Below are 19940 nucleotides of genomic sequence, written 5' to 3' on the forward strand. Positions count from 1 at the left end.
AAAATATGCAGATAATTTTAAACATGAGTGATGACTACTGCTTAACTAAAAAAGTATTCCTTAACATTAAGGCTATTTTTATAGATGTTCTGAATCTCTAAAATGATTGAGGCCCACACATGGGGATTTTGTATATGGATATAACATCAATTATAGCATCTTAAAAAATCATGGAAGTTGTAAATGAAATAAAAATTATTTCACAATAGAGCATCTGACATTGGCATTTCAGTTTCTGTCAGGGAAATTTAAGTAGAGTTTTCTAAATTTTTATCATTATTTCAGTATTTAGTTCTAAATTTTATAGTAAAAGTCTAGAAACTATTATTACTTCTGAGCTATCTGGAGATCATGATGCTAGTGGTGATAACAGGGAGGAGAAGAGAAGAAAGGTGAGGGAAGGTGAAAGATATCACATGGTACCACTGAATCAACATTAAAACAGGACTTTGGAACCAGGAGTTCTAGCATTAGTTTGCCTCACACCCACACACAACACTAGGTCTCAAGACCCACATTTATACAGCAAGCTTACCTTAGTGGCCTGTACAGCTACAGATATCTGTGCTACTTAATACTCTCAGGAGGAAAGTGGGACGTTCAAAGGAAGTAGCCCTTTTGCCAAGTCTATGATTCTCTTTGAGTCTCTACTTTCTCAAATATCAAAGGACCTTAGAATAAATGAGAAAATTCCTCACTGGACTGGTCAAGGTTGTGAAATAAAGTACAGAAAAAATTTTAATGGTTGCTTGGTTCTATACAAAGATATCACTTTATTTTTGAATTTGTCTCATTTATAATGAGCCATATTTTTTTCTAGGAACTAGTGATTTCCTGGACTACTGCATTTGTACGATCTTAGAAAGTAACCATAAAGGTAAAATTAAAGGCTGTCCCTTTTTTGGTGACATACAACTGAAGCAGACACATTGGCTAGTGTAGAAGTTCATTTAGAAGGCACCCACAGAGAATCCACACCTTTAGTATAGAGACCCTTCCCAGCGAGGCTCAGTGATGTTTGCACACTCTTAGGGAAATAAATTAGCCCAGATGGCAGTGCATGGCACACAAGGCCTATTGGTTTAGATGTGAGAACACTCTCACAAAAGTTCACATGTGAGAAACCACAAAGATATTTGGAGGAAAATGATTGGATTATAATATTGACCTGATCAGTGGCTTAATTCCTGATGGGATTAACTGAGAGGTAACTGGAGGCAGGTGCAGTGTGTAGGGAGAAAGTAGTTCCCTGGGAGCGTGGCTAAGGGGTATATACTTCACATCTGGAGAGTGGAGTCTCTCTCTGCTTCCTGACTACCACATGAGCTGCTTCCTCTGCCTCACTCATGATGTTCTGCTTCACCTCAAGCCTGGAGGAAAAAGCCAGCCTTCTCCCATCTAAGACCTCTGAAAACTTGACTTTGCAAATAAACTTTTCCTCTTCTACAATTGTTGTGGTTGGATCCTGGAGTCATAGAAGCAAAAAAGCTGATTAAAACCCAAGAATGTAAATACCTTTGGAACTAAATCAAATGAGCTCAAATTAGTAACTACAAGCTCCTAGACACTCTCTCCTCAATTGCACATGCTTCTTAAATCTGGACCACACCATAGAAACCTGAACTGTTATATTGCTTTATATATCCCTAGTACATATGCTTGAATTCCCTCTGCTTGACAGCAGTCAATTTTCATTGAGTGAATTATGCTCTCTGCTCCTGAGATATTTAGGTAAAGAGGAGAGCCCCATGTTTAAACTTGAACTACCAGGAAAAACCTTGAACTACCATTACAAGATATTTGAAACTTGAAGTTATTGCTTAAGACTCTGTACACAAAAAACCATTTGCAGAGGAATGTTGACAGTTCATCTAATTGCCAGAACCACACAACAAAGTAAAATAAGAAAATAAACAGATAGTAAACCACTACATTATTTTGCAGTTTAGGAATTTATCACATTTAAGTAATGTAAATTTTATTTTGAGGAGAAAATCTATTGACATGAAATCTACCACAAATTCTGGCATCAGATTTTAAATTGGAGCTCTTGTTCAGTTCACCACTAGTAATGCATATTTTTAAAAACTAAATATCAGAAAGTATAGGATAGAAATTAATTGCTACTAATTTTTAACTCAAAACTTACAATCTCACAAATTAATGTCATTTATCATGATACAGATATCACTGAAAAAAGTCACAAAAGAAATTAGAAAACATTCTGAAATGCATGAAGATAATATAGTAAAATTGGAGATATAGTTCTCCAGGAGGAGAAAAAATTGAATTTTAGTGAGCACAGAAGACTCGAAATAAAATATTCAGCACTTTTGGTAGGGCACCTAGAAAAAATGTATAGCAACTTAAACCAATAGAAATTACAAAGATGGAAATTATAAAGATAAGCACAGAATTCATTAAAATAGTAATCAAATATAAAATAGAAAATCCACAGTGTCAAAATTTAAATTTTATAAAGATAAGTAATTTCAATATAAAAAGTGACATTATGTAAGACAATGAGTGAGCCAATAGATATGCAAAACTTGGATATTTTGAAAAATTAATTTTACGGTTAAGATAGTAAGTGTCCCCCAAGAGCTTATGTGTAAGACAGTGCAAGAAAGTTTACAGGTAAAACCATTGGGTCATGAGGACCTTAACCTGGAGCATTGATCCACTGACATGGATTGACTGGGTGGTAACTGTAGGCAGGTGGCATGTGGCTGGAGGAGGTATACCAGTGCGGGCATGTCTTTGGGATTTATACTGTGTCCCTGCTGAGTGGAGCTCTCTCTGCTTGCTGGTGACACATTCTGAACTGCTTTCCTCCACCATTTTTTTGGCCATTGTGTTCTGCTTCACCCTAGGCATAGAGCAATGGGGTTGGTTGTCTGTGGACTGAGACCTCGGAAACTATAAGCCCCAAATAAAATCTTCCTTCTCTTAGTAGTTCTTGTTAGGTCTTTTTTTCAGTGGGAAAAAAAAAAAATCAACTAAAATAATTATTTTTGCCTCTATATTACAAAGTAGAAGTATTTTTTTTTCATTATTTGGGCAAGTAAAGTGTTTTACTCTTCTTTATTCCTTCTGTTTTAAAAATGCTGTTCAAAATGTCCTTCATAGCAAAATTTATGAGTAATAAATTAAGACCAGAACTCCTCAGATACAGTGGAAAGTTAATGAATTTGTTTTCAAAGGGGATAGAATTCTACCTTGTGTTCTCTCTGTTAATCAGGGGTTGCTGACTAATTCTCTTATTCTCTTTACTCTTATTTCTAATTCTATAGTCATGCATCATTTAAGATGGGGGATACCTTCTGAGAAATATGTTATTAAGTTATTTTATTGTGGACACAACATCAAGTGTATTTATACAAAGTAGAAAGACTATGATTGCCCTTAGGTGATAACACTTACATGACCATCATAGAATATATGATCTCTTGTTGACCGAACAAATCACTATGAAGCACAAGACTGTATTTAGATGAAGATGATAAGAGGTTTAGAGAGACTTCACATGTGCCCGTGTGGTCAATCCTGTACTTGTAGGTCCTCAGAAGTATGGTGGTTAAAAAAATAAATACATAAATTACCTTGTCCACAACATACATGTGAACAACTTCAAATGTGTGCTTTTCATTATAGAAACATCGAATTGTGATATTTTTGTTTTCATATTTGCATTCCTAATTATGCAACCAATTATTTCTGATCTGAGGGGAATCTTTCATAGATCATAGAATTTATTCTGCAACTCCAACTTCTACTAGAAATGGCTAATTGGCTTACAACTAATCAGACTGGATCAATTTATTAAAAATTTGTAAAGATATTGACTTTCTGAAAGTGGTTCATTTCATTTCAAAGGATGTTTTAAAAGGATATCAAATTCTAGGTTGACTTTATATTTTAGTGTTTTTAAAATTATCTTCCATTTTGTTCTGATTTCCTTATATTTCTGCTGATAATCTGGTGTGATTATTTTTGCTATTCCCCTAAATTCAATATATACGTTTCCCCCCATCTGGCTACTTTTCTGATTTTTCTCCTTGTTTTTCTTTTTCATCAATTAACTATTATATGCCCATTCAAGATTTCCTTACGTTTATTCTGATGTAAGAATCTTAGAATACTTGGGTCTGTAGACTGGAATTTTTTGTTGTTATATTTATGTCATATGTACACATTTTCCAACTATTACTTGGAAATTATTATTACTTATTATTTTTTATTACTTATTATTTTTTCCTATTCCATTTGTTCTGGTGCTTTGTCACATAATTTTTAGGTTGCTCCATATTTTCCAGAAAGTCTCCAATATTTTATTCATTTTATTCATTCTTGATTTCTCAGTGCACTTGAAATTGAATGATTAGAACAACAACAAAAAAAATATTCTAATTTAGATTTCCTTAATTTCATTACCATAATAATTCTCTCAATACTATCTGATAAATTTTTATTTTAAATCTTAATTTTCTCTATGGGGATATCTACTATTTGCTTTTTATTATTTTCACAGTGCTTAAAATTTCCCATATATTTGTCAATTTTATCCACATTATCTTACATTCTCAGAGTTCTTGTAGTTATTTTGAAGTCCTTCCCAACTAAATCTAATATTTGAGTCAATGGAATCTTTTCTTTTTCTCTTTTTTCTTTTTCTCTTTGATTGGAATAACATGTACATACTTTTTCAAAGTTTTTGTAATGCTTTATTTCATTATAGATGTAGTATATAAACACCTATGGATTGTGGGATATAAATACTTGTATTTATATACATGTTTGTACACACTTGTGCACACACACACACACACACACACACATATATATATATATATATATTTGTTTTTTCATTAACATTTTCCAGAGAATATGTCCTCTTATCTGCATGTGAGAAAGGGGAAGAATTTAGTAAAATTCCACAAATAATTAAAGATACATTGTCTCTATGTTTAGTTTCTTTGATTTTACTTCCAGTTTGCCTAAAGTCCAACAAGTTATCCAGCTATTTCTTGATCTGAGGTCATTATTACATTTTCTATTCTAGCTGAGAGCAAGGTTGACCCATTGTTGCAGTGTGCTTTTGAAACCATTTAAGTTTTGTTAGCTATTATAGTTTATATGTGCAACATGTTGTGATAATTTTTATATATTCTATATTTCTATTTGTGAACTTATTTAATAAGAATTAAAAGCACAATTTTTTCTCTTCATTCTAATATGTCTATCTCATGTAACTTTGTTTGTACTCTGTCTACATGTATTTCAGAAAACAGTACACTGCTATGATAGACCAAAGTTTGACAAGGACAGAAATATACAAAGAAAAATGCTTATCTATGAATTGAATTGCATAAGTTTCCAAGAGGTTTTAAGATCATTATTACTGAAATATCATCTTAAACAGCACTCAGAGAAAGATAAATTTTATGCTCTTTATTTCTTCTGAACATGAGGCAATGGAAACTGAAATTGAATGAAGATTTTTCTCATCTTATAGAAAAATTTATATCCCCAGTTCCTGAAGGATGGAACCTAGTGTGATAAGCAAAATGTAAGTATTACAGAATGTATTGGGGGAAGTTTGGGAAGATGAAATGGAATGAATGAAGATGTATCAACTCATTCAGTATGCTTAGGGAATGCTTTGACAGATAATTTACAGTGAAAATCTGTTAGCTGGGGCTGAGCACTCGTACAGGGTACACATTATTCAATAATTTTCAGTAATTTGCATGCTGAGTTTTAAATAGGTTTCATCCCCACTTATTAATTTCACTGGAAAAGATCTCTGATTGATACTTTGCCTTGGATTTCTTTCTGTTATGCTTTTCTGTATCAAGTGATCAAAGGCACTATCATTTCCAGGATGCCTTTATGATTGACTGCTTGTCACTGCTGATTCATATTCTCCTGATGTATCTCCCATCTACTACCACTGAGGTATAGTGCTTCTAACACATGACAGAAATAGCCAGAAATAGAGAGCAACCAGGAAAACCTTAATGACAAAGCCTGAATTCTAAGATTACTTAGACTTTTCCCTGCTCAAACTGTGCTTTCAAATTTTAGTTCTTTTTCACAATTTTCTCAGAAAACATAAAATGTCCTTCTTTAGAGCATCATGAAGTAGGGACTGCTGATCAAACCTGCCTATCCTTTATTGGCAGGATCATCTTGTCTCCTTGATATAGTTCTTTCATGGTACATATGTTCTAGTGGATATTAAGAAGAAATGCAAAGATCTTCACACTCTGAGCACACTCCAATGTGTCTATCTACATGACTTAAGTAGTTAGGTCTGTTGCCACTGACCAGGAATTTTGAGGTATCATCAGTAGGGCTGGGGTCACACTTTATTTTATAACAAGTGGACAAGGTGCTCAACATAAGGTCCTGTCCACAGAGAAGATCGTTTCCTCACTATGATGTTTAGACATCATGTAAAGATGCACTCCATCTGCAAAACCTAGATTGGACTTCTTTCCTTCTTTCTCAGCTGGTCCTTTAGAATTTCCAAAGTGACCACATATGTGATCTGAGAAAGGGGTGAATGTGTCAAGGGGGCCTGGATTCCTTTTCATAAGGTATTCTTTCATTTCATAAGGTATTTATTTTCTTTCCTGTATTTCTACCTTACAAATAATTGATGTGAGTCCCCATGACTGAGGATGGATGTTTCAAAAGGACCCTGATCATGATGAAGTGTTGCAGATAGGGATATGGTAACTCGGTGTCCTTTGGTTCAGTTTTGTATCTCTACTAGAACCCAATAGTATTCCAGGAGCGGACTTTCCAAAGGTATATATTTTTGCATAATACAGACCTGGTTCTATAACTCTATTTGCCTGTATTATGATTCTTCCACTGGGGCTTGCCATAAAACCCATACTGCATTTGAGTGTGTCAGAGATATATTTAATAACATAAGGTCTGTTGAGTTGCTCAGTGAAAACAACAGATATATTTGCACCTGTATGTATATATGCAGATTATTTTCCTGCACCTGCTACTTACTAAAGTTGTGCATATAAAACAGAGAGGTCTGTCTATATGGTTCATATATTTATTTCAGCAAAATGTTCTAGGTCTTTTGCTTCCTTATTTGTAGTAGAGGATTCAAGAGCTTTAATTGATTATTACATATTTACACATTTTTATATGAAGATTATATGCTTGATATAAACAAAAATATTTATATAAAATAAATATAACAATATATCATTCTACATATTTAACAAAAGTGTTATTTTATGAAGTAAAATAGTTAAAAGGATCACTTAGGATGTTAATTTAATGAATAAGAGCAGATGAATTCTAAGATTAATGTGATCCCAAATTCAAGCTATCCAAACAATGCAGTGGTTAGTATGTATCATACATTTATAGACTGATTTTCTGTTGTTATGCCATGCAAACTGTAACTTGATTTCTAATAAGTCATTGAACACAAGTATCTATTCATTTCTACTTTGTTCATTTTATTTCATCTTCTCAAAATTGTCCCTAATCTCCCCCATACTACTAGTATGTTTGCTTCTTCTAATATTCTCCATCTCCCATAAAATCTTTGAGTCTGGCTGCCTTAAAGGACTGAGACCTGTTGTGAACCCTTGATCCACATTGACTTCCTTCTGGGTAGAATAACCATAGTTCATGAAATGTGTGTTTCTTATAATTCCTGGTGAGAGCTATAATTAGCAGATGGGAAAATGCTTTAAACTTTGCTTTTCTTTGGGTACAAAGATAATACATTTTTGTTAGTGAATTTAGACCTTGTCAATATGCTACCTATCTTAGCACTTTCTTATTTCTATAATAATTGGCCTATGAAATATAAGAATGGCAGCATAAATTATAAAGCCAAAGGGGTCCACATATGTATGCTGAAATATGAATGAAATTAGAATTCCTAATGATATGAAAGACTGCTTGACCATCCGTGTTTAGTTTGAATCACAGATCAAGAAGGTGAAACCTCATAGCTCATGAATAAATTAATTCTCACAGGGTATAATTGACTTCATCCTTACTTTTATGTAAAAAAATTAATTATATATAAAGTGCTCAGTAGGATGAAAGGATGTGGTCCTTTTTGCCACTCAACATTGACTGATTCAAAGAAAACTTCTTAGCTTTTGTATAAAATTTTCCAGATAACCTTAATTTTTTCACACTCTGTTGTATCTTCTATGTTCCTTTGTTCCTTGATCCTTGTACTCAGCAAACATACAGGCCTCGTGCTAGTCAGCTTTCCCTCACTGTGAACCAAATATCCAAAGAGAACAATTCAGAGAAGGCAAAATTTATTTTGAGCTCACGTTTTCAGAGGTTTAGTCCATGCTTGGAAGACTCCATTGCTCAGGACTTGAGTTGAGGCAGAACATCAAGATGGAAATCATAGCAAAGGGATACAGCCCAGGTCATGACTGACTGGAAGCAGAGGGATCAAGGGAGGAGCCAGTGGGACAAGGTGCCCAAAGGCATTCCCCCAAAGACCTGCTTCTTCCAGCCACACCCCACCTACCTACAGGTAGGTGGTACACACTTTTCAGTTAGTAATCCACCAAACGGATAAACCCACTGAGCAGGTTATAGCTCTTATCTACTCATTTTACCTCTGAATGCTCCACATTGTCTGTCACATGAGCTTATCCAAGAGGTCCTATATCCTTCAAAGATAATATATATTATACTGGTTTTGAGATGATTATTAATATAAAGTCTGTGCATACAATGTAAGAACTTCAGAAAATATCAGTTTTTGCAGAATAAACATGTTTAAATTCTAAAATAAATTAATTCTAATCCACCAATCTGTCAGGTTACCAAAGTTTTCATAGAGAAGCATAATAATATTTACCCCAAGCATCACAAAACAAAATAAAACAAATTTTGCCTAACTAAAAGTAACAAATAAATTAACAACATATTTGAAAATCAGAATTCAAATTTTTCAGGTGATCTGTTTGGATTTTCACCTATTTTGTTAACACAAAGCTTGAACAAAACTTATATTAATTTGTTAATATTAATTTACTATGTTAATATAAATTCAATAAATGGTCTAGTTATTTATTTAATTCCACTAATTCCATTAATTTATATAATATATATATTTACTAATTCCATTAATTTATATAATATATATATTTACTAATTCAGTATATATTAGTGACACTGTTTTGACCAGTGATTTGTGACTGAAGGAAGGTGAGGGTTAACTAATCAGAGAATCAAAGGAGAGATTTCCTCAAGACAATGAAGATCTTTGCTTAAAGAGTGGACACATTGCTAAAAAGGTCTAGACCCTCAATCAATTGATAGATAAAAATCAAATCCACAAGTTGATCTTGACAAGAAAAGTGGCCACATCTGGAAGCAAAGTTTGTTGGAGAAGGAAGGCTAGATCCATAAACTCTGTAACCCATGAATCTAAAACCATAGGATCCACAGTCAAATGAGAAACAGCTTCTAGATCCAAAGCACAGGGAGCAATAGCTACTGAATCCAAAGTCCAGATTTCCAGCACAAGTTTTCTGGCAGGGACTACAGGGCATAGAGGTCTTCAGGAAGTCACAAGATGACTAGCAGGGTTCAGATACCATGTCTGCAGCTGGCGGGCTCGCAACAGGTCTCCTGACAATCATTTAAGATACAGGAACCCTTGTAACCAGTGCTAGGAGATCAGAGGTTAGTTCTGTAGGAAGAACCATATGGAGAGTAGGGCAGGTAGCCTCCAAGGGAGGAGGATGACATGAGAGTAAGGGACATGGCGGAGCAAAGCTTCTCAGCTCATGGCAAGCAGGAAAGCAAAGAGAGAAAGTGGGGCAGACCCTTTCAGGACATACCCAAGTGACCTACTTTCTCCAACTAGGTTCCCACTCTTAGTAGTCCAATTAGCCATCAATGGATTCACCCACGGATGTAGTGAGAGCACTCATGATCTAATCATTGCCTAAGAGCCTTGCAGAGGGCATACTTTTGACACATGAGTTTTTTGGGGAATATTCTATATCCAAACTATAACAATCAACCCTTTCCTATCCTGGCTCCTGTTCAGCAGTTGTAGAGCATATTGAGAGAAGATGTGAACTCAGGCAGTGTAAATGGAAAGATTCAAGGTTTGGTCACACCTTCTGGAACTGGACACTTATACTCTTAGTAAAAGATGTGGAGTCCATTCTGCCATCATTCCCCTTGGATTCTTCATTTCTATATTTGTAATTCAGTTACATTTTCTGTAATGACAAGCAAGTAATTCTCTCCACATTTATGTGTGAATTCATTGTTTTAATAGAGCACTATGCTAATGAGCTCCTTCTGTATCAGAAATACAATGACTGTGTGTCTTTAATACCATGCAGCCATGACTTGGAAAACTCCTGCTCTTTCCCTTGGCCAAACTTTCCTGTGCATTTGCCTATATGTTGGCTGGAGAATGTTTATCCCTGTGAGTGGGGAGTGAGTGGAAGTCAGTGTTTTATGTCCTCAAGGGAGACACTCCATTTGTCACTAGTGTTTCTGTCATCCCTAAAACTCTATTCCATAGATTACATTGTATTTGATTCTCAGATCTATTGAAGGAGAAAATATCAATAGGTTGCATTGAGAGACATGGTAGGTCACAGATAAAAGCTGAAACAAGTGTTCAGAATCAAAATGACTAAAGACTGGTTTGCTAAACAAGACTCAGAAAAAACCTATTTGTGAATACATGAAAAGACTCAGAGTCAGACACCCTTAAAGCAAGGGAAGGTAAGTGTTGACTATAGGATTTCCACCTCTGTACAGTCAAACAAAAACTGGTCCAGTATCTATTATCAATCAATCTATTTATATTATATAAGTGAAAAATAACATAAAAGAAGAGGTAAAGGAAAAGATGGATCAAATAGCAACAAAATTGAAAATACATAAAAATTAAATATAATGTGACTAAAAATGCAAATATGGTACTTAAAATGTCAGATGGCTAAAAATCAAAACTTTCCTATTTAAAAGAGATTTCTTATAATATAAGAAAATAGAAATATAAATAAAAAGATACATCAGGTAAAATAAACAAACAAAAAGTGCCATTTGTGTTTTGCATCAGACAAACTTGGCTAAAACAACAGGAAGTTCATTAAATATGAAGCAACATTTTTCTTTTTTTTGATATTGTCTTATATCACTTAGCATGATATTCTCCAGTTTTATCCATTTGCCTGCAATTGCCATAATTTTACTATTCTTCATGGCTGTGAAATATTCCATTATATATATATATATATATCACAGTTTATATATATATCACATTATATATATATCACATATATATTATATATATATATATATATATATATATATATATATATCACAGTTTCTTTATCCATTCATCAGTTGAAGGACATCTAGGTTGGTTCCACGATCTGGCTATTGTTAATTGAGCAGCTATGAACATTGATATGGCTATATCTCTGTAGTATGCTGATTTTAAGTCCTTTGGGTATAGGCCAAGGAGTGGGATAGCTGGGTCAAATGGTCCTTCCAGTCCAAGCTTTCTGAGGAATCTCCACACTACTTTCCGGAGTGGCTGCACTAATTTGCAGCCCCACCAGCAATATATGAGTGTACTGTTTTTCCCACATCCTCGCCAACACTTATTGTTGCTTATATTCTTGATAATAGCCATTCTAATTGGGGTGAGATGGAATCTTAGGGTAGTTTTGATTTGCATTTCTCTTATTACTAGAGATGTGGAACATTTTCTCATTTATCTTTTGATTGTTTGTAGATCTTCTTCTGTGAAGCATCTGTTCATTTTCTTAGCCCATTTGTGGATTGGATTATTTGTATTCTTGGCGTAGAGATTTTTTTGAGTCCTTTATATATTCTGGAAATTAGTGCTCTGTTTGAAGTATGAGTGGCAAAGATATTCTCCCACTCTGTAGGCTCTCTCTTCACATTGCTGATAGTTTCCTTTGCTGAGAGAAAGCTTTTTAGTTTGAATCTATACCAGTTGTTGATTCTTGCTTTTATTTCTTGTGCTATCGGAGTCCTGTTAAGGAAGTCTAATCCTATGCCAACATGTTGAAGATTTGGGCTTACTTTTTCTTCTAGAAGATGAAGGGTCTCTGGTCTGATTCTGAGGTCCTTGATCCATTTTGAGTTGAGCTTTGTGCAGGGTGAGAGATAGGGGTTTAGTTTCATTCTGTTGCATATGGATTTCCAGTTTTCCCAGCACCATTTGTTGAAGGGGTTATTTTTTCTCCATTGCATATTTTCATCACCTTTGTCTAGTATGAGAAAATTGTATTTATTTGGGTTTGTGTCCGTGTCCTCTATTCTGTACCATTGATCTACCTGTCTATTTTGGTACCAGTACCATGCTGTTTTTGTTACTGTTGCTTTGTAGTATAGTTGAAGTTCTGGTATTGCGATACCACCTGTTTCACTCTTCCTGCTAAGGATTGCTTTAGCTATTCTGGGTTTCTTATTCTTCCAGATGAATTTCATGATTGCTTGCTCTATTTCTGTGAGGTACGTCATTGGGATTTTAATTGGAATTACATTGAATCTGTATCGCACTTTTGGTAGTATGAACATTTTGACAATATTAGTTCTGCCTATCCAAGAACATGGGAGATCTTTCCATCTTCTAAGGTCTTCCCCAATTTCTTTCTTCAATGTTTTGTAGTTTTCATTGTAGAGATCTTTTACCTCGTTGATTAAATTCATTCCCAAATATTTTATTTTTTTGGAGGCCATTGCAAATGGAGTTGTTTTCTTCATTTTCCTTTCAGATGTTTTATCAGTTGTGTATAAAAATGCTGTAGAGTTTTGTGTGTTGATTTTATATCCTGCTATTTTGCTGAATTCATTGATGAGGTTTAGAAGTTTTCTGGAGGAGTTTTTTGGATCCTCCAAATATAGAATCATGTCATCAGCAAATAGTGACAACTTAAGTTCCTCTTTTCCTATTCGTATCCCTCTAATTTCTTTAGTCTGTCTAATTGCTCTGGCTAGTATTTCAAGAATGATGTTGAGTAGAAGTGGTGAAAGAGGACATCCCTGTCTTGTTCTCGTTTTTAAAGGGAATGGTTTCAGTTTTTCTCCATTAAGAATAATGCTGGCCATGGGCTTAGCATAAATAGCCTTTACAATGTTCAGGTATGTTCCTACTATCCCTATTTTTTCTAGTGTTTTGACATGGAAGGTGTGTTGCATTTTGTTGAATGCTTTTTCTGTGTCAATTGAAATAACCATATGATTCTTATCCTTAAGTCTGTTGACATGATGGATTATGTTTATTGATTTATGGAAGTTAAACCATCCTTGCATTCAAGGGATCCACCCCACTTGATCTTGGTGCAAAATTTTCTTAATATGTTTTTGGATACTGTTTGCCAGTATTTTGTAAAAGGTCTTTGCATCTGTATTCATCAAGGATATTAGTCTAAAATTTTATTTTCTTGATGTGTCTTTTCCTGGTTTGGGTATGAGGGTGATATTAGGTTCATAGAATGAGTTTGGTAGGGTACCCTCCTTTTCTATTTCCTGGAATACTTTGAGAAGTATTGGAATGAATTCTTCTTTGAAGGTCTTGTAGAACTCGCTTGAGAATCTGTGTGGACCTGGGCTTTCTTGGATGGTAGGTTTTTAATGGCTTCTTCTATTTCATTGCTTGCTATTGATCTGTTTAAATTGTGTATGTCCTCCTGGTTCAGTTTGGGAGGAGCATATGTCTCTAGAAATTTGTCAATGTCTTTGGTAGTTTCTATTTTGTTGGAATACTGATTTTCAAAGTAGCTTCTCATTATGTTATGTATCTCAGTGGTGTCTGTCGTGATATTTCCTTTTTCATCACAAATTTCTGTAATTTGAATTTTCTCTCTCCTTCTCTTTGTTAGTGTGGCTTAGGGGTTTTCTCTTTTGTTTACTTTTTCAAAGAACCAACTTTTTGGTTTATATTAATTAAAATAAGATTGAAAATGATGTTCAATCACATTAGTCATATTTCAAGTGCATGATACATACATGTGATTGGTGGCAACATACTTGGAAAGGTTGAATATGAGAACATTTTAATCTTCACAGAAAGTTCTATTGGACAGGTATGCTTTAAAAATCCCTGTGTGCTTTATGGCTTTATTAGCATGATTTAGTTTGTTTACCAGTAGAAAAATGTTAAAAGTCACTTTAGGGCCAGGTAACGTAATGTTCCCTCAATTCATGTACAACTGTTAGGGTTTTCTGCATTTAGTTTCATAATGTTTACGCATATTGACATGTACATGTCTCCTACTTTTTTCTAACATTTAATTAAATTTATCCAATTTGTTACTTTTGTTTATTCTTATTCATTACATATATTTGTTCTGATTTTTTTTGGTTTTTATTGTGTATATATCCTGTCATACAATTTGGTGAGTAAAACTAGTGACGCCTTCTCTAAGTATTTCATTTTCTGAAAAAATTTCTGCATTTCCTCTTCAATGTGAAACACATACTACTATAACATTTTAGTTTTGAAGTTTTAAATCCTAAGAAAGTTGAGGGCATTTAGTTGTTTTTTTCCTAACTTTCTTACTTTTTTTTTTTTTTTTTTGCTTAGAATTCACCTGCCAATCTCATTGTTGCTTGGGATGCTTTTAGTTTTTCTTTTTTCTATTCTGTCCTCCTCTCTTTTACCCTACCATGGCTAATTTCCAACCTTTTTTCCTATTTTTCATTCAAGGAGTTTGCAGCAGTTCTTGAAATTTGTGAACTTGAACTCTGTTTGGAAAATTCTCTCTGAATCTCCCAAGGATTTATTCCTACTCATGTTACTTCTCTTGGATGTGGTAACAAAGTGATTTGTCATGAGCTCTAAATTTTTCATCAGATATTAAAAATGTATATACACATATCCACACACATACATGCAATGCTGTTTTAGGGCTCTAATTATAATTATGTTAGATCTTTTTCACATATTCCATAATTCCTGAAGCTCCTTTTAATATTTTTTGTATTTTTATTTACTTTTTAGTTTGAATATGTTCTATGACATATACCCATCTCTGTAGATAACCTGAATTTTTAATTGACTCACCAACTCATTTGATTTATTACATTTGCAATTTGAGAATTTCCATTTGTTTCTTTCTCTTTCTGTTTTATTGATTGTTTTATTATTTTATTTTTTATTTTTTATTTTATTTTTCATAACTGGGATAAAATCCAGGGGCACTTTAGCATTGAGCTACATCCCCAGCCCATTTTATTTTTTATTTTGATACCAGATTTTGCTAAGAACAAACTTAGATGAGGAAAGAATTTTTGCGGCTCATAGTTTCAGCCGTCTCATCCCATGGTTGGTTAACCACACTTTGTGGTGGAAGGACATGCAGAACGAAGCTTCTCAGCTCATGGCAACCAGGAAAGCAGAGAGAGCAAGTGGGGGCAGACCCTTCCAGGACATACTGCAGTGACCTACTTTCTTCAACTAGGTCTCCCCTCTTTTTTTTTTTTTTTTTTTTTAGGTCTCCCCTCTTAGAAGTCCACTTAGCCATCAATGGATTAACCCACCGGTGCAGTCAGAGCACTCATGATGTAATCATTGCCCAAGAGCCACCTCTGAAGCTCCTTGCATGCTTTTGACACAGGAGTCTCTTGGGGAACTTTCTATATTCAAAGTGTAACAATCCACCCTTTCCCATCCTATCCACCCTCTTTCTCTTCCCAGTCTCTGTTAACCACTTTTCTACTCCTGTCAAATTCAGCTTTCCTTTGTAATATCAAAAATACCTGAAAAAAACAACTTAAAGAACAGATATTTTATTTCACTCACGATTGCAGTGTTTTCAGACTATTGTCAACCAACCTCATGATTTCTGGGCCTATGATGAAGCAAATATATTATCATGGTTTAAGGACATAGAAGAGGAAAGTTGATCATTTCATGGTGGCTAGGAAGAAGACAGAGAAAAGGGACAGGAACCACACATAATCTCCAACTGCAAATCCCCAATCCCCACTCCCTTCAACTAGGTCCCCCCTCTGCAGTTTCCACAACCTCCCAATAGTACATTTAACTATGGTCTTGTTAATACCTTCATGATCCATCACTTTCTAAAAAACTTACCTCTGAAGGCTGCTGCAATGAGGACCAAGTATTAAACACAGAAGCCTTGGGGTAACATTCCAGATTCAAACTGGAACAATGCTCAACTTCTGCAAAAACAGCTATATTAGATTCACATGTGAGTGAGATCGCATAGCGCTTACTTTTCTATGTCTGGCTGATTTCACTTGACATAATGATCTACAGTTCCATCAGGTTGTCCCCATGACAAGACCTCATTGTTTTAATGACTGAATAGTTTTCACTGTGCATATGTGCTTCATTTTCGATATCCATTTAACAGTGGTTGGATACTTAGGTTGCTTCACTCTCTTGGCTATTGAGACTAGAGCTACAATGCATATGGGACTGTGAATGTCTCACCAACACATTGATTTAATTTTTTGAATATGTACTAATAATAGGAATTGCTGTATCTTGGGTGGTTGTAATTTTGAAGACTCTCCATACTCTTTTCTGTAATCTCTGTGCTAACTTACATTCTCAAGTATAGTGTGCAGTGTTTCTCTTTTCTCCACATCCTCACCAGTACATGTTACCTTTAGACATTCTGATAATCATCTTTCTTAACAGGTTAAGAAGATATCTCATGGGTGCTTTTAATTTGCATTTCCCTGATAACCAGTGATGTTGAGTATCCTTCCTTATGAAGGTTGTCTTGTAATCATGAGCTGATAATTTGTTAATTAACGTCAAAGAATCTTTCTATAAAATATGCATAAATCAAAACATCAGATTATGCCACATTGTTACACTTGGAATTTAGAATATTCCAAAAAGGCTTATGTGTTAAAGGTTTTGTCCCCAGATGGTGGCACTATTGGGAAGTGGTAGAACCAGTGGAAGGTGGGACCTTGTTGGAAGATGTAGGTATTTGAGAATGCATATTTGCCTCTAGGCCCTCTCTCTGTCCTCTCCTCCACCCCCACTGCTTTCCAGCTTCCAAAAGGTGAGCAACTTTGCTTCATCACACCTTTTCGTCATGATGTACTGCTTCAGCACTGGTACATAGCAATGGGATGAAGCAACCATGAATTGAAACCATGATCTAAAACAAATCCTTCTTCCTGTAAGTTCATTTTCTCATGTACTGCTGAAGAAGTAGAAAGCTGATCAACAAAAAATTGGTACCTACAAGTGTGGTACTGCCTATGACTGTACTCAACAATATGGTTCAGAAACATTTGGATTGGTTTATGGATGGAATTTGGGGACATTTGGATATGTGGACAAGAGGACCCCTAGAATGTTATAAGTGGAGGATAATGGGAAATTCTGGTATGAATTCAGAGGGTTAGAATGCTGATTAGAATGCAAACAGCAAAGACTGTGTTCATGGAGTTTCACATGGAAATGAGAACTCTCTTTGGAATTGGACTGGGGCCCATTCATGTTACATTCTAGCTAAAAATTTGTTCACTGTCATCCATATGCTAAGACTTTGTATGAAGTTGAGTTTAAAGGTGATGAACCAATTAATCTGATAGATAAAATTGCAGGCAGCAAAGCAGCCAGGCAGTGGCATGGGTAATTCTAGTTGCTGTTAGCCAGTTTTATTGTGAGAATCAAGAGCAGAGAGCAGAGCAGAGAGATGTGAAAAACTGGCAGGTTGGCCAGAAAAAAAGCAGTGTAAAGTTAGGGCTTAGAAAGGTATGGTACTGAACAGGTTCACTCCATTCAAAAGCAGCCAAGTACTGCTTTTGACAATAAGAGACAATAGGAGAGATAACTCAAGAGCATCTCAGGATTTGGCCAACCCCATCTGTCTCAGGTTCCAGGGTGTACAAGCCATATCCTGCTCCCGCAAGGCTGCTAGGAAGTTGTTTTCTCAGGATTCACTTCAGTATGTAATGTTTGAATCACTGGGTTCCAATCTTATTTTGATCCCACTGAAGCCAGAATGGTAGACAGGCAGTTAGTGTAGAATAGGGAATCTGGTCAAATTGAGGAATGGAGGGCATCTGAGTCTGGGAAGTTGGAGATTGCCCCTGGGACATTGGAATGTCCCTGTCTCCAGAGCCCTTTTGATCAGCAATTTTACCTGCTTATACTACCCCACCCAAAAGGCTGCAGGCAGGGAATTGATAAGTAAGGCCCCGTGGGCCCCTACCTGCCTGACTCACTCTATTTGGCCTTCCCCACTGAGGCCCTCCCCCTGCCCATTTGCTTGTCACCTTTTTGCCATCTCACCAGCATCTCCTGGGCCTAGGCACATTGGCAGGAAGGAGAGAGATAAATGGGGGAGACAGCAAGACACTCTTATCTATAAAAGATGCAGGGTGCTCTCATTTCTCGGGATTCCGAATACCAGCCATGGCCCCCTTCTCCCTCCTGGGAGAAGTCTGTGTTACTACCTTTAAATAAAACCTGCTTCACCTGCTTGCCTCGGCATGCTTCTCCAGTGTTATACTTCAACATCTGAGGAAGCAGAACTTGTCACAGATAAACAGAGGTATCACCATCCCTCCTTTTCCTGCCTCCAGTTCTCCCTTTTGGAATGGGAATGTCTACCCTATGCCTGTCACACCATAGTCCCATTTTACGTTGGGACTATGTACCTTGTCTTTTTTCTTTAATAGGGGCTCTCATCTGAGAGTTGTTTTGAGTCCAGGAGGACTTGGAACTTTTGAGACTATTGTTCATGAATTTTTGTGGACCAGGAGCAGAATGTTATAGTTTGGATCTGGAATGTTCCCCAAAACTCATGTGTTCAAGATTTGGTTCCCATCAGGTAACACCATTGGAAGGTGGTGGAATTTCAGAGCTAAGGCCTAGTGGAAAGACGAGGGTCACTAGGGGCTAGCATTTGAAGGTATATTATTTCTCTGGATCCTCTGTTCTCTTTCTCTCTCTGGTTTCTGGCTACCATTAGGTGAACATTTTTGCTCCAGTACCCACTTCTGCCATGACATTACTACCTCACCACGGGCCTACAGTATTGGGGTCCAATGACCATGGACTTAAACTTCCTAAACCACGAATCAAAATAAATCTTTCATCCTCTAAATTGATTTCCTCAGGTCTTTTATCACAACAATGGAAATGGACCACTACACCCATAAATTTATGAAATGATTATATGTCTATTAAAAATGAATTTATTAAAAAAACCAAGGTGAAATCTAAACTCTATGATCTTGATCCTTCACTGAAGTTTTATGGCTTTTATTATATATACTTAGGTTCCTTAATTATATTTTGAATATTCTTCAATAAGATGCCAATATTTTGTCACTTTAACAAATAAATATCAGATAATTTTAAGGAAAACTATATAAAATTCATACATTATAATCTTCCATTTTTCTCCAGTTCATTTATTCTTTCACCATAACCATAATCATATGGATCTAAATATTGTCTTTTTTAATCTTTGCATTCCTTATGGAACTGTCAAAACTAATTTATTTTTAACAAAGACATCAGGATTCACATTTTAGGAAAAAATCAGTCTAATTCCTTATTATAATACATTAATTATAAAAACACTATATATTCAAATGATATAACACTTCCTATAGTTTAAGTTAAAAAATCTGATGCCCCCAAAATTTATTTAAATCTCCAAGTTCATAGGTTTTTAATCCTATTCATGCGATTGATTACTTATTAGTAATCCCCTTAATACTGTACAACCAATACCTAAGTTAGTAAGAAACTTAAAAAAAAAACATAGCTCCACATTAGAATCAATGCATTTATGAAAGTTTGAATTTTCATGAAATTTTGAAAGAAAATCCAATAGTATAAATCCCATCTCTAATGCAGATTTTAGACTTTATTTTGAGTTAGTATGCTAATTACAGAGTTTTTC

General features: G+C 35.2%; 1 protein-coding gene across 1 annotated transcript in view; it reads left to right on the top strand.

The window, feature by feature from the left end:
- Positions 1 to 19940, top strand: part of LOC306670458 (keratin-associated protein 13-1-like) — a gene marked incomplete at both ends in the record, with an annotated part of 45347 nt that overhangs the window by 6282 nt on the left and 19125 nt on the right. The window lies entirely within an intron of this gene.

This window comes from Sciurus vulgaris (assembly GCF_902686455.1).
Source record: "Sciurus vulgaris genome assembly, chromosome: 10".
NCBI lineage: Eukaryota > Metazoa > Chordata > Mammalia > Rodentia > Sciuridae > Sciurus > Sciurus vulgaris.